General features: G+C 34.1%; 1 long non-coding RNA gene across 1 annotated transcript; it reads left to right on the forward strand.

The window, feature by feature from the left end:
- The first annotated feature begins 963 nt into the window (after positions 1-963).
- LOC126742480 (uncharacterized) lies at positions 964-2,424 on the forward strand. The gene is made up of 3 exons (XR_007662581.1): positions 964-1,060; positions 1,576-1,764; positions 2,217-2,424. It is a non-coding gene; the product is annotated as an uncharacterized LOC126742480 (long non-coding RNA).
- Positions 2,425-14,359: the final 11,935 nt, after the last annotated feature.

Genomic DNA, 14,359 nt, shown 5'->3' on the forward strand with positions numbered 1-14,359 from the left:
TACTAATATCCTTTTAGAATGGTGTTTCACAAAGGTTATGTCATCACAGTTGTAAACATAACTCCATCCACCAGAAAACAGAGAGAAATACTGGATATAGCGCTGCATTGGATATTAAAATCAAATTAAATACTGTTAATACTCGCCGCAGTGATAAATATTTGGCTAGATCTCCACCACTATGTGCAGTTGTGAGATTAAAAAATAAGCACAACCACAATATTCATACAAGTAGTGCTTTAAGATTAAAATAGCTATACCTACTTAGGTTAATTTTATTTGATATTTAATTTTTTAGACCATTTCTATATTTGAAAGTTACTTTGTTAGTGGCCTGTCGGCGTCTGAGGCTATTTCAATGCACGAAAGTAAATTGCTTCTAGAAGAAAAAGATTATACAGCATTAGCCGACTCATCTGTTAACCCAACGCATCGACAGGTTCAAACACTTCACGATAATTGGAGAAATAACAATTTTGGGTCATATATGGATCCTTTTGAGAAATTAAAAGAAAAATTGCCAGAGTATAACAAAGAAGAAGTTATTGTTTCGTTTAAAGAAGAGCCTCCATGATGTGTTCTCATAGCCACTGGAATTATGCAAAGAGCGCAAATCTTACATACATCTCAAGAAATTATATTTTGTGATTCGTTTGCAAGCTGTGATACAAGGCAATCTACAATAACTATTATGACGGCACCTACCAAAGCAGAAGCAGTACCCATCGCCATCTTGATTCATGAAAGTCAAACGGAAACATCCTACACTAGTGCATTTTCTTTCATGAAATCCACATATCCTACATGCTTCGGAGGCCAAGAAGTAATATATGTACTACAATAATACTGTAATTTTAACTTAATATTATTTTTTTAGTCACCTATGTTGTTTATGACTGATGATGGAACAGCTGAAAAAAATGCACTGAAAACTGTCTGGCCTTCTTCACAACAGTTGTTTTGCCATTTCCATGTGGGTCAAGCTGAATGGCGATGGTTACATTCAAACACCAAAATACCAAAGGATAAAAAGCAAGAGTTAATGCTAATGTTCAAGAAGGTAAATATTGTTTAAAAGTTCACTACTTGATTCACTACATTTTTACCAATACCTCTTCGAATACCCCTAAAAAATACAAACTTATATACCTTTCTTAACAGTAGCATAAAACTTATGTAGGTACCTATGCAAAATTTCAGCCAATGTATGTTTAGTATTTATTAAAGTGAGGTAGGTAAAAATCTAAAGCGACAAACAAAAAAGTCGTAAGACTTCTTGGGATTTTTTATTTGACACTTTAAATAACTAAGGTCAAAAGTCAAATAAGAAAACCCTAAGATTTCTCAGGATTTTGTTTGTTTGATGCTTTAGCTTTTTACTTCACTTTTATAAAAATTAAACATTTAAATTGGCTGAAGTTTTGCGTAAGCTGGCTGTAAAACGTGTTAATTTAAATAAGAGTTGAAAACTCTAGATATGCAAACGTTTTTTTATTATTGCTAAAAAGGTAGTTTAAGTTTGTACTTCTTTGGAATATCGGTAAAAGTGCTAAAAATAATTATTACTTGGTGTAGGTCATGTACACAACTGAACACGAAGAGTTAACTGAAGCTGTCAACAACATTCAATCATTGCATGGAAACTACCCTGAATTTGTCAGTCGTTTTGACAAATTTTACGTTCGATGTGAAGGATGGACACTGTTTGCAAGAAAAGGAAAATTGACTCAAAATAACAACACAAATCACTTTGCCGAGACAACAGTACGAATAATCAAAGATGTGGTTTTGGGACGCACAAAAGCTTTTAATGTAGTTGCACTTGTAGATTTTCTGGTGGTAGTATTTGCAGAATACTTACACAAAAGAATATTAAGCCATGCTTATAATCGAAAAAACAAATCTGTTGTAAATTTTCATAATCTTTAAAAAAAAAATGGAAGGTGTTGGTGCTGAATGCGTAGAAAAAATTGATAATTATTTGTACAAAGTGCCAAGTGCGAAAGATTTAAATTGTAGTTATATAGTAGATCCTAAATTAGGTATTTGTGAATGTCATTTTGGTGCACAAGGTCGTTTTTGTAAACATCAGGCTTTTGTGTATAATTGTTTTCAATGTAGTTTGCCGAATTTGCCTTTAGTGTCTGCTAGTCAAAGATATAATTTAGGACAATTAGCATTGGGAGAAAAATGTCCAGAACTTTCATTCTTTTTAGGTTTAAGCGAGGACATCCCTAATAACAGCGACGGCTCTTCCATCTCATCCAGTAACCGCAATCGAATAAATATAAACCAAAGTCAAATTTTGGAGTGTGGAGAAAAAATGGCAAAACCGAGTGAAGTTTCATCTGAATATTATGAACAAATTTGTAGTGAGGTTGTAAAATTCATACCATTTCTACACATACAAATAGTTAATCATGTAATGGGCACAAACACTTTATACGGTACTAAATTGTTTTATTTATAGTTTTTTTGTTTTTTTAATTGAAATTTTTCACAAAAATTAGTCCAAAATACTTAAAATTCAACTATAAAAAACTTAAATTAGATGTTCACTCCAAAATTCATTTGAATGAAAACAGCAAACAAAAAAAAGCTGTTATACCTACCTAATCGATACTCAAATCTTGACCAATCAGCGTCGATGAATCCTTATTACGGTCTTAACACTAGATGGTCGGTGAATACGCTTCCCGGTGTATTATTTGATATAACAACGTGGAGACAACCCTGTGGACCCCACATTTGGTGACCCCGACGTGATCGTGTCGTCTTTGAGCAAATTATTGTGACGAAATTTACACCGGTGAAAGAAAGGACGTATTGATTGTATAGCAGCTGCGATGCCCTTATGGATTTTCAGTGTAACAGGAGGGAAGACATTTTAGTAAGAAAATAATTAATTGCATAGTCTTCATAACCCCAATCACACCTCGTGCTTCATAACCTCAATTACACCTCATGCTCGACTTCCCGCCATTTTGCCTCCAACCATAGCATAGAGTAATTAAAAGTATGAGAGGGTTCAATCCCATAGTGACAAGTAGGCAGGCATCATCTTTACCCTAAACTCGATTGCAGCGTACGGTTGCGGTCTAACTGAACTAAAATAATTGACATTTGTCACAGTCGGTAAAATAGTCTACTGTAATACCGATCCGTCATAGAAATCTGCCTTTCATTTCTATGACGGATCGGTATTACAGTAGACTATTTTACCGACTGTGACAAATGTCAATTATTTTAGTTCGGCTATTCAGAATTTTAGAATGGCGCGAAATTTAAAATTATTGACCCATTAAATCAATTTTTAACAGCGTAAAGGCTGTGAATCTCGATCACAAACTCTAAAAAATTATGAAATAGTGCAAGTGTAATAATTTAATTTTTGAAGAGGCTAAGAGTGATAATGTTTGTAATTCAAGTTTATTTTATACATTTTTTAATTGAATACGTTAATGTTTTGACATTAAATTCATCAAATTTACTTTTAAGCTGTTAAGTTAATGCATTTAGGCCCTTCAAAAAAATAAATTGTTAATTGCACATTTTCACTGATTTTTAGAGAATGTGAAAGAGATTTTACAGCCCAATACGCTATCAAAAAAAGATTTAATGGGTCAATTATGTAAGACAGTATTTTAGAGATTAAGTATAATATATTTAGTCCTATTTTGAGAATTAAATGCTCGATACTAACAATGTTAATTTCACTGTTATCAACAAATTAACAAGGGTAGGGGTAGAATTTAAGTCAATTGTAAAGTAAGTTTATAATTTATTGTCTTAAAAGGGATCCTGATACAATTTGTTTTTGTGCTGCTTTAGCACAACACTGTCCATGGTATGTATTTTGCTTTTTACATTTTGAGGATATGATACAAAAATTACAATTTATCAAATTTATAAATTAATTATTTATAGACATAAGAACTATAATTCTCAAAAATATGCCCTAAAAATTTTACGTTTACTACCTACTTTTTTGTACAGAGGGTACCCGAAAATGTTAGGGGCGTGGTAATATATAAAAACTAACCCTGTAATTAAAATATTCTTTATGGAGAGTATGATATTAAAAATTAGTTGACACTGATGTATACCCTTAATTCTAGATGTCATCGGTCCTTTTTCTTAAATATTCAATGAGCATCCCTGGATCTTACTCCCATCTTATCGAGGTGAGGTACCTTCTTGAGTAGTGACCTGGTAGAATGGAAGTTGTTTCACTTATTGTGCTTTTGGTACTTCCTAGCAGCAAAGCACTGATGATACCTTTCGTCAGACCTAGTAAAAAAAGTTTAAAAAAACTATGTTAAAAAAACTACTATATACAATATATATAAAATGTTTTGAATTGATCAGGGAGTTTTAAAAGAATTTTGTATTCATATTAATTGGAATCTAAAAAAGTTTTGATTAAAAAAAATATATTTGAATATGATGAAGTATATATTATGTAATTGCCAGACTAAATATTATTTTAATTTATAGCTAAAAGATAGAGCAGTTAATAAAGCAATAATCAAGAAGAGTAAAAACCCTATGGTTGTTTATATAAAAGTATGGACCCGGTCGAGTATTTTCTTTTGAAAGTTGTTTTATGGTAGAGTGGTTATTAGATGCCTGGTCACATACTGTACATAAAACTGTAAGTCCAGTTTCCTCAATTTTGGCAATCAACTGTTTTATTAAAACTTTCAATTCTATTGTAAGTAAGTCCCTAGTAAAAAAATATGCAATTGGTTGCTTCCAAGTTTTGTGGAGGCCATTGACCATAAAAACTAAAGCATGATTTGCAAACTGATTTCTTCTACCCATGGGCCCTAGGTCTACATAGCCATCAACCATATCATATAACCGATTGTACATTAATTGTTCTGACAGTGAAATTTCATCAAAAATTAATGAGCAATACCTATCAATTGCTTTCATTTTATTCATTCTTAATTTTAATTTACCAAAAAGCTTATCATTAATGCCCGCTTCAAAGGGTGCACTTTTTAAAAGTTTTTGTAGGGTGGATTTACTTGGTAAAGCTAGACTGCTTTTTAAAAACCTGTATGATTTTGGACCTCTTTTGTAGAGTGCTAGGGCATATACCTTATCTTTGGTTGTCCATGTTGGTCTTTTTGTTCAATCCATATTTTGCTCTAATTCTTTAAAAACTTGGGTTTTTGACAACTGATATGCCGCTTTCAATTTTTGTTTGCTCAAAAACAGTTTGCTTTTTAATTTGCAGATTCTGTTGCTTTGGGTTTTGTTTAGATAATAAATTTTTTTTTCTAGGAGTAAGATTTTTAACCCTTGTTTCAGAAATTTGACTCAACATACTAAATCTCTGTTTTTTTGTGCCATTTTCTCCGTCAATATGCCTTATGCTTCCCACAACCTTTCTTTTCGAATTACGGTGAATGACCATTGGCCTAGCATAATTATGTTCATTCTGAACATTATATTGAGATTGCTGGATTATGACAGCAGGTAATATAGTCAATGTATCTTCCCAAGGTACTTGTGCCTCAACCAGTACTGGGGCATTTTGAATAATACTTGGGCCAGCAATTGGGAGAGCACACTTTCTTAACCGAGTATGTATAGTACTAGTAAATGAAATATCATCAAAATGGTCTTGACATAAATAACACCTTGTTGAGGTTGCGCTTAAACCAAGTATTTTAAACCATTGGGACCTCCTAATAATGTCACTTTCAGGAAATTTAAAGAAAATTTTATTTTTGTATGAATCTTCAATAGGACAATAGTATGTATTAGAACAAGTGGGTGCCTTGCATTTAAAAATTAATTTTCCTGGTGATGACATTATTAGGGCAGTTTTAAAATGGTAAACAACAATTTTAGGTGACCTAGAACATGGTGAAAACTATTTGATAAAAAAAATTGCACTTACCCCATCCTAGGGATCTGAAACCACACAATAAAACAACAAAAAAGCTTCTGCCTATATGATGAAATTACACTTTAATGACTTTAAGCTACATTTTTAACTATTTTTTTGTTGAGAAAAAAACAAAAGAACAAACCCAATGGACGCCCAAATAAAAAGGAATAAGCAATGGGGACGATCGATGATGCGAAGGTGGGTGATGGCAAGGAAGGAAAGAAAATCGATAATCTAATGACAATTATGACAGAAGTTGGCCCTCGATGCCGTCTAACCGAACTAAATATCTTAGGTTAAGGTTTAAAACTTTATGATCAGTTTAGGCTACCTTTCAAACACTCTTAATATTCATTTCTCTATGCCTCCAACGTTTCTGACACGTGACAGCTGATCGATAGTGGCCGGTAAAACAGTAATCTGCAACCCACGTGACGAGCGACAGCGGGTTGGAAGCGGCCGATAAAACAGGAACCTGCAACGTTTTTGACAATTGGCGATTACAGAGTTCTGCAGCATACCTTGATTTTATGGTGAAGGATATTTAATCTGTTTTAAATGTTTGGCATTTACTTGGGTAAATTATTCTTAGTATGTTATAGGTTGAACATGCATGTTGGATCTAAGTTTAACCACATTTAAAGCACTTACATAAAAGTTTTGTAATTAATATATAATCTTAATTAATAATCTTTAATTTAATAACCATATTATTCGGTTTTAAGACTTTTGAAGCGTTTTATATTTGCGACTACGCTTTGAAAACTACTAGTTTTGCAAATTAATATTATTTTTGTTAGCATCCGTATAAAGGTACCATTTTCTCAGTTAATTAGTAAATCTAGAGTGCCGTATTTTTTATTTTGGTAGCAATATGTCTTTTACAGAGGAATAAATTAAAGCAATCATTCATGAGTCTAAAACCGCCCAAGGGCGTGTCGAACAACTGGAGCAATTGGTAACAGGTGGTCTGGCGGCGCAGGCGGCTCAGCGGGTTGTTAGCTACCGAGTTCCAAAATCCCTTCATTTTTTCGCGCTGACCCTGCTCTATGGTTTATGCAGGTAGATATATCTCTGCGAAACGCTCGAATCACGGCTGAAAGTACTAAGGCCGACATTATGCTGGCTGCGCTTGATGTAGAGGTGCTTGGTAGCGTCAAGTACATAATAGCTTTATCACCACCTCCACCTGACATTTTTTCCAAACTTAAAGAGCGAATCATTAAAACCTTTGCTGTATCAAACGAAGCCAAACTACGACAGCTTTTAAAGGGGCAGGTTTTGACGGACGGTAAGCCATCCTTGATTTTAAGTCGACTCCGTAATCTTAATGTTAACAATGCGGTGGATGACTCAATTCTTAGATTGTTGTTTTTAGAGCAGTTGCCCGAGCAACATCGTGGTATTGTAATATCAAATGCGGCGAGCTTAGATGCAATGGCCGAATTGGCTGACCAACTCGCAGATATTTCTAACTTGTCCGCCAGCGGTCATCAAATTAGTGTTGTCAGTGCTGAATCATCCGCTTCTCGAGCGCAAATCCAGTCACTGATTGAAAGTGTAAATGAACTTACCGCGAAGGTAGATGCATTGGAACAAAAGTTGCGTACTCGCAAGTCTAGAAGTAATTCTCGCGGGCGAAATAAATCTGTGGACAAACCAAATTTGTGTTACGCCCATCAAAAATATCCGGACAATCCGACGTAGTTGGTGCACGGAGTACGCGAACTATAAAGAAAAAAACTAGAGGTACCTCCCCGCGCGGAGACAGTGGTGGAGGGTGCCAATTCATCTAGTCGTCTCCATATTCGAGATAGAAAAACGGGTCAATATTTCTTAATTGATACCGGTGCGAACATTTCTTTAGTCCCCGCTGATTTAAAGATTAAACTTGCTCCGGCCAAACTTAAACTTTTTGCGGCTAACGACACGCACATAGATACCTACACATACGGCGAATCTTATCGCGAATTAGATTTGGGATTGCGTCGCCCTATTAAATGGAATTTCTGTATCGCGGCGGTGCCTTGTGCAATAATTGGAGCCGATCTTTTAAACCACCACGGATTATAAGTTGACTTAAGAAAGCGCCGAATTATCGACTCGACAACCGGTAGTTTTTCACTCGGAAATTATACTTCTACATCCACATAATCGATCCATTGTTTCAATCCGAATATTTCTATCTCTCATTTATTATCTAAATTCCCTGAAATTACAGGTGCGGGCACGGTATCACCTCCAGAAAATCGAAGTGTATTCCACCATATTTTAACCAGCGGTCCACCAATTGCGGAGCGTGCTCGTAGGCTCACTCCAGAGAAATTGAAGCATGTTAAGGCCGAAATTAATTCACTGGTTGAGGCGGGTATTTGTCGTCCGTCTAGCAGTCCTGCACAAATGGTTATGAAGAAAGACGGTACCTGGCGTTTATGTGGTGATTATCGACGGCTTAACGCTGTTACAATTCCCGATAGGTATCCTACTCCCCACTTACATGACTGCTCCCTAAATCTGAGTGGTAAAATGGTATTCTCGTCCTTGGACTTACAGAAAGCTTACCAACAAATTCCGATGGCGCCTGAAGATGTGGAAAAAACTGCCATTATAACCCCATTCGGATTATTTGAGTATTTGTTCATGACATTTGGTTTGCGAAATGCTAGCCAGTCTTTTCAAAGATATATAAATCGTGCTTTAGGTGATTTAGATTATGTTTTCATCTATATTGATGATATTTTAGTCGCGTCATCTTCTCCTGACGAACATTCACAACATTTGCTTGTCGTCTTTGAAAGGCTAAAAAAATTCCATCTTCGCCTAAACGTGGATAAGTGCGTGTTTGGTGTGCCGGAATTAGAGTTTTTGGGTTACTTGGTTAACTCACAGGGCATCTGTCCCACCTCCTTAAGTTCTGAAAAGTGCAATTTTCAACACCATGTGAAAATAAATTGATAGCAGTAAATGATTGTTGTTTTGTTAACAATTACCGGCCTGATATACTGTAGATGTTAAGTAACTACATACATATATATGTACAGGGTATTTTTTATATAAGTTGATTTTTTTAAATGAAATACTATATATATTTTCTGCCAAATCGAAAGACCTTTTTTCCTTGATTTTAAAAATGTATAGGTTGGTAATATTTGGATGAGCCGTTTTTAAGTTATTTAAGTTTAAAATTTTTATAAATTAAAATCGTGATCGCCGATCATGGAGTGCCGATACGTTCCGCATACTTCAAAGTGACATATTAATTGTTATTATATCGATTTAATTCAAATTAAAGTTCTTACCTTGGAAAATCACGACTAATTTAAATAATTTAACTTAATTTTAATTGACTTCACTTTAACTAATTTAATTTAATTAAAGTTTCTTTTAAAGTTCTCTAAAAACAAAAAACTACTTAAAGTTTTTCCTTATTAATAACCCATTTTCTTATGAGTTGGGTTGGTCTAAATTAAAACGACACATATGTCACGTTGACGTATGCAGAACGTCTCGGCACTCCATGATCAACTTGGCGAACACGATTTTAATTTATTAAAAATTTTAAACTTGAATAATTTAAAAACAGCCCTTCCAAATATAAACAACCTATATATTTTTGCAATCAGGGAAGAAAGGTCTTTAGATCTAGCAGAAAATATATGTCTTATTTAATAAAATCAACTTATTGCTATTGTTTTATTAACTTTGCAATGCGCTTTTGTTTTTTTTACAAATCTAAAAGATACTTAACACATTACGTACATAAAACACATACATAAATGTATGTGTTTATTATTAGCCTTATTTAAAATCCTGTTTTTACAACTAAGAATTTCCATTTTAAGTTCCTATTTGCGTTCCTAATGTGTATTTGTAATACTACTACTAAAGTTTTTTTGTTTTGTTGTGCAGGTTATGTGTACTTTTTTAAAAGGTATATTTAAATAAAAAAATGTTTTTTTAAAACAATTGATTTTTTTTACCCTACCTATGCAACTAAAATTTTTATAAAACATAAATGTTAGAGTGCTTGGGAAAAACAGTCAATATGGAAAAAAAGTCATAATTTGCTTAAAATTAAATAAGTAAATTAAGTAACAAGATGGGAAAAAGTGGGGCCTAACGTTTGATAAAAAGAAAATAAGTCAAATTAGGAAAATACATATTCAATCTGTATTTTTCTAATATGACTACTTTTCTTACCAAACGTTGGGCCTCACTTATTTCCCATTTTTTACAAGACTTATTTTATTTTAATCAAATTATGACCTATCCTGTTTTTCCCAGGAGCCCTAGAATTCATTATTACACAGATTTATGACGAAATTCACTAAAATATATTTTACATTTTTAAACAATTTGTTTATTTTTTTCATAGAAATATATTGATTATTTTAAAATTTTTATGAATATAAATACAAAATATTGCAATAAAAAACTCCAGTTCTTATGTTAATTTGATATACAAACCTAAAATAAGTAACCTACACTATATTTAATTTTATAAAACAATATATAGTATTATTATACACAATTTGTAATAAAATTTTATAGTTAAAATAAAAGAAAATAAAATATATTGTAAAAACAACCTACACTAACGTGTGTATTTAAAATGCACAAATTGTGTTTTTTTCCTGTACATACCATGTTAAAAAAAAACACTAAGAGTTTGCTTATTTACTGAACAATTATATTAAATAAATATAAAATATTGTCGAATTTAAGTACACAAATAGTGTACTATATATACAATAAAATAAATCAAATTGATACACAATTTGTTGATTATAGAACCACAGTTGTTTTAATTGATTCTGTACCATTTCCAGAATCAAATTGTGTGTAAAATCTATACAATTGTTGAATTTTTATTCACCTATTTTTAAGAGTGTTGGAATATTGAATTTCTATCGTCGATATTTAGCTAATGCCGCAACTATTCTTGCACCGCTCAATTCTTACCTCGCTGGCGCAGTTAAGAATGATAAACGGGAAATAATTTGGACCCCGGAATCCTCGGAAGCGTTCGAACAAGCAAAATACGTTTTGTCAAACGCGACCTTATTAGTTCATCCTCGGATGGGTGCGGATATTAGGATAGTGACAGATGCGTCGGATTTTGGCATGGGCGCAGCATTAGAACAATCCTCCGGTGATGACTGGGAACCTTTAGCTTTTTATTCTCAGAAATTCTCACCCGCTTAGACCAAGTATAGCGCATATGATCGAGAACTTACCGCAGTTTACAGCGCTATTAAACATTTTAGATATTTTTTGGAAGGTCGCGAATTCAAAGTCTACACCGATCATAAACCATTAATATTTGCTTTTAATCAACGCAGTGATAAAGCGTCACCTCGACAACTTCCGTTTACAACGGAATTCGTCCATTTGGCCGGTTTGGAGAACGTTGTAGCTGATTCGCTTTCTCGGATTGATGCTCTTCGACTGCCACAAGAATTTAATTTAAACGAACTTGCTGAACATCAAGCAGTTGATGAACAACTAAAAGTTATCAAAACTACTCAGGATCACCCATTAAAGCTTAAAACAATTCAGTTTAACAATTAAAGTAAACAATTAAAGTTAGATTGCGAGATCTCGGGTGAATCAATTCGACCGTTTGTGCCCTACGTGAAAGAGTTTTTCGCATGGTTCATCATCCATCACATCCCAGTGCCAAAGTCACCGATCGCCTCATTCGCCAGAGATATGTCTGGCCAAACATGCAACGAGATGCAAGAACATGGTGTAAAGTGTGTATGGACTGCCAGGCATCAAAGGTAACTAGACATGTAAAAACTTTTCCAGATCAATTCGTCTCGCCGGATGGTCGTTTTGACCAAGTGCATATCGACATCGTTGGACCATTGCCATCACATGACGGTTACACATATTGTTTAACCATGATCGATAGATTTTCGCGTTGGGTGGAAGCTACGCCAATTAAATATATGTCGGCACAAACAATCGGTCGTACCTTTTTCGATACATAGATTTCCAGGTACGGATCACCTAAATGCATAACGACAGACCAAGGTTCCCAATTCGAATCGAGATTGTTTCAAGCGTTATTAAAGCTCATAGGTACGCAACGAATTCGCACTACCCCGTATCATCCTCAGTCAAATGGCTTAATTGAACGGTGGCACCGAATTTTTAAAGCGACTTTAATGTGTCACGCCAAAGAAAACTGGGTAAGCACACTTTCCACGGTATTGTTGGGTCTACAAGCCCATATTCGTTCGGATACCGGTGCTTCTCCAGCAGAATTTTTGTTTGGAACAGCATTGAGACTTCCAGGTGAATTTTTCCTTCCAGAAGATCACACCAGACCCCAACTTCTTCATTGAGGAGTTTAGGGAGTATATGCGACAAGTTCGACCGGTTCCCGCAGCTCATAAAAATAAAAATAGAATTTTTTATTTTAAAGGGTTGCATGACTGTACACATGTATTTCTACGTAACGTTGCCAAGAAAGCCCTGGAACGTCCTTACTCGGGACCGTATAAAATTGTTCGGCGCGTTTCTGATCGAATATTTGAAATTGAAGTGAATGGCACGAATAAGGCGGTTACTGTAGAATTGTTAAAGCCTGCTTTCTTTATTCCGGACGATATAGTTGAATATTCAGGTACCCCTGCATCCAACGATCAGCCGGTGTTAAAAACTTACTCGCGTAAGAATAAAAAAGTCACTTTTGCTTCTTCTTAATACAGATTGTACGTCTGTGTAGCTAGACTGCTGTTAGTGATTGCTCCATGATTATAATTTTTTCTTACTCTGTTTTAAGTGTTTCTATTTTGATTTATTACCAGACGGTTATCCAAACTGACTAACTTAACAAAATGGTCTAGGTTTTGGTAAAATTATTTTTTGTAGCGTATCTATATATTATTAACTCCTATATAACTTACAATAATCTTAATATTTTCTGTGTTTGTGTGTGTCCATGTGGACATTATATAATACGATGTGACTAGTATTAAGTATTCTTTATTACTGTAGTAAGTTTATCTTATTGTATCACTAGGAGGGGAGTGTATGGGAATTGTCGTCACTCTCTTTCCATTTTGTATTTATCCCTGCTTGACATTTTTGACTGTTGACAGTTGAATAAGAGGAAAGAAGAGAGACACACGTTAAGTTCACGATAATTTTTCCTTTGTCGATCTTGGCTATTTTAATGTGGAAATAAAAGTGCTAATTAGGTTTCCCGGTGTATTATTTGATACAACAACGTGGAGACAACCCTTTGGACCCCACAATTTGGCCTCCGTAACCGCCATCTCTTACTAGCTTTCGTAAATTATTTCACGTTTAACGATGCCCTTACTACATCGATTGTAAGCCATTCAGTGATCCACTGAATTTAATAATTAGAATGGATAGATGGACATGTTGGGAAATGCTCTTAATATAAATTATTTGAAAATTCTTTCTCCAGATCCCAGCAATTGGACCAATAAACATAGTTAATTGTCTTAACTTTTCTTATGTTAGGGATTATGTGCACCCATTTTTCATTAAAAACATTGATCTCCTTGAAGACCTAAATAAAAATAATAATAAATTTAAATTTACAAAATATAACTTAATTGAAAAACTTCATTACCAGACTTTGTTGTTATAACTCACGTCCAATTAATATTCCTATAGTGGAACGTTCTTTCTGAGGGATCTCACTAATTGTTGATCATTATCCTTTCGTTGTACATTACGGGATAACACAGGTCCTCTGCCTGTTTACTTCCATAAAATTTTAACAAAAATTCAAGCGCTCTCAGTTATTTTTTTTGTTCGCTTCGTCCAATCAATATATCAAGAAACAAATTACCCCCTGGAGCATAATACCATTCATTTCAATTCCGTATATATAAATAAGCAAACATCAATCGAAAGCCCGTGGTGCTAATCCTACTGTAGCAAATTTTAGAGGAACTAGTTGTAGTGTAAATTCCTAAATTAGCATACGAATGTTCACTTGAAACCGTATCGAAGCGAGAGACAAACCCACCCACTCTCCCAAGCTATTTCTTTGTATATTATGCACCCCCTAGTTGTGACGCTCTTACCTCGGAATTTATTGAAGGTCTTTATTAAATATTAAATAAGTATTAAGTGGAGGGAGAATTTTCGTATGGGGCCATGATGAAATTTTGCGGTGAAAGTTGTAAATAAATGGGGGTTGAAATAGGGTGGACACTTCTTTAATTAATTTATATGCTAAAAAGGGTTTTTAGGTATAAATTATCATATAATATATCGTAATTTGCAATTCAGAAAACACTCTTTTTAAAGTACAAAATAAGAGCAGATGTTAAAAGGTGGGTCGAGCCAATCAGAGTGAGGTACACTTTCGAGCAACAGTGCCGACGTGGCAACTTTCTGAAACTTCGCTCATTTTTGAGTACACACTCTTAGCATATATATCAATGTATCAAATAATATGTA

Source organism: Anthonomus grandis, chromosome 1 (genome assembly GCF_022605725.1).
Source record: "Anthonomus grandis grandis chromosome 1, icAntGran1.3, whole genome shotgun sequence".
In the NCBI taxonomy this organism is placed as follows: domain Eukaryota; kingdom Metazoa; phylum Arthropoda; class Insecta; order Coleoptera; family Curculionidae; genus Anthonomus; species Anthonomus grandis.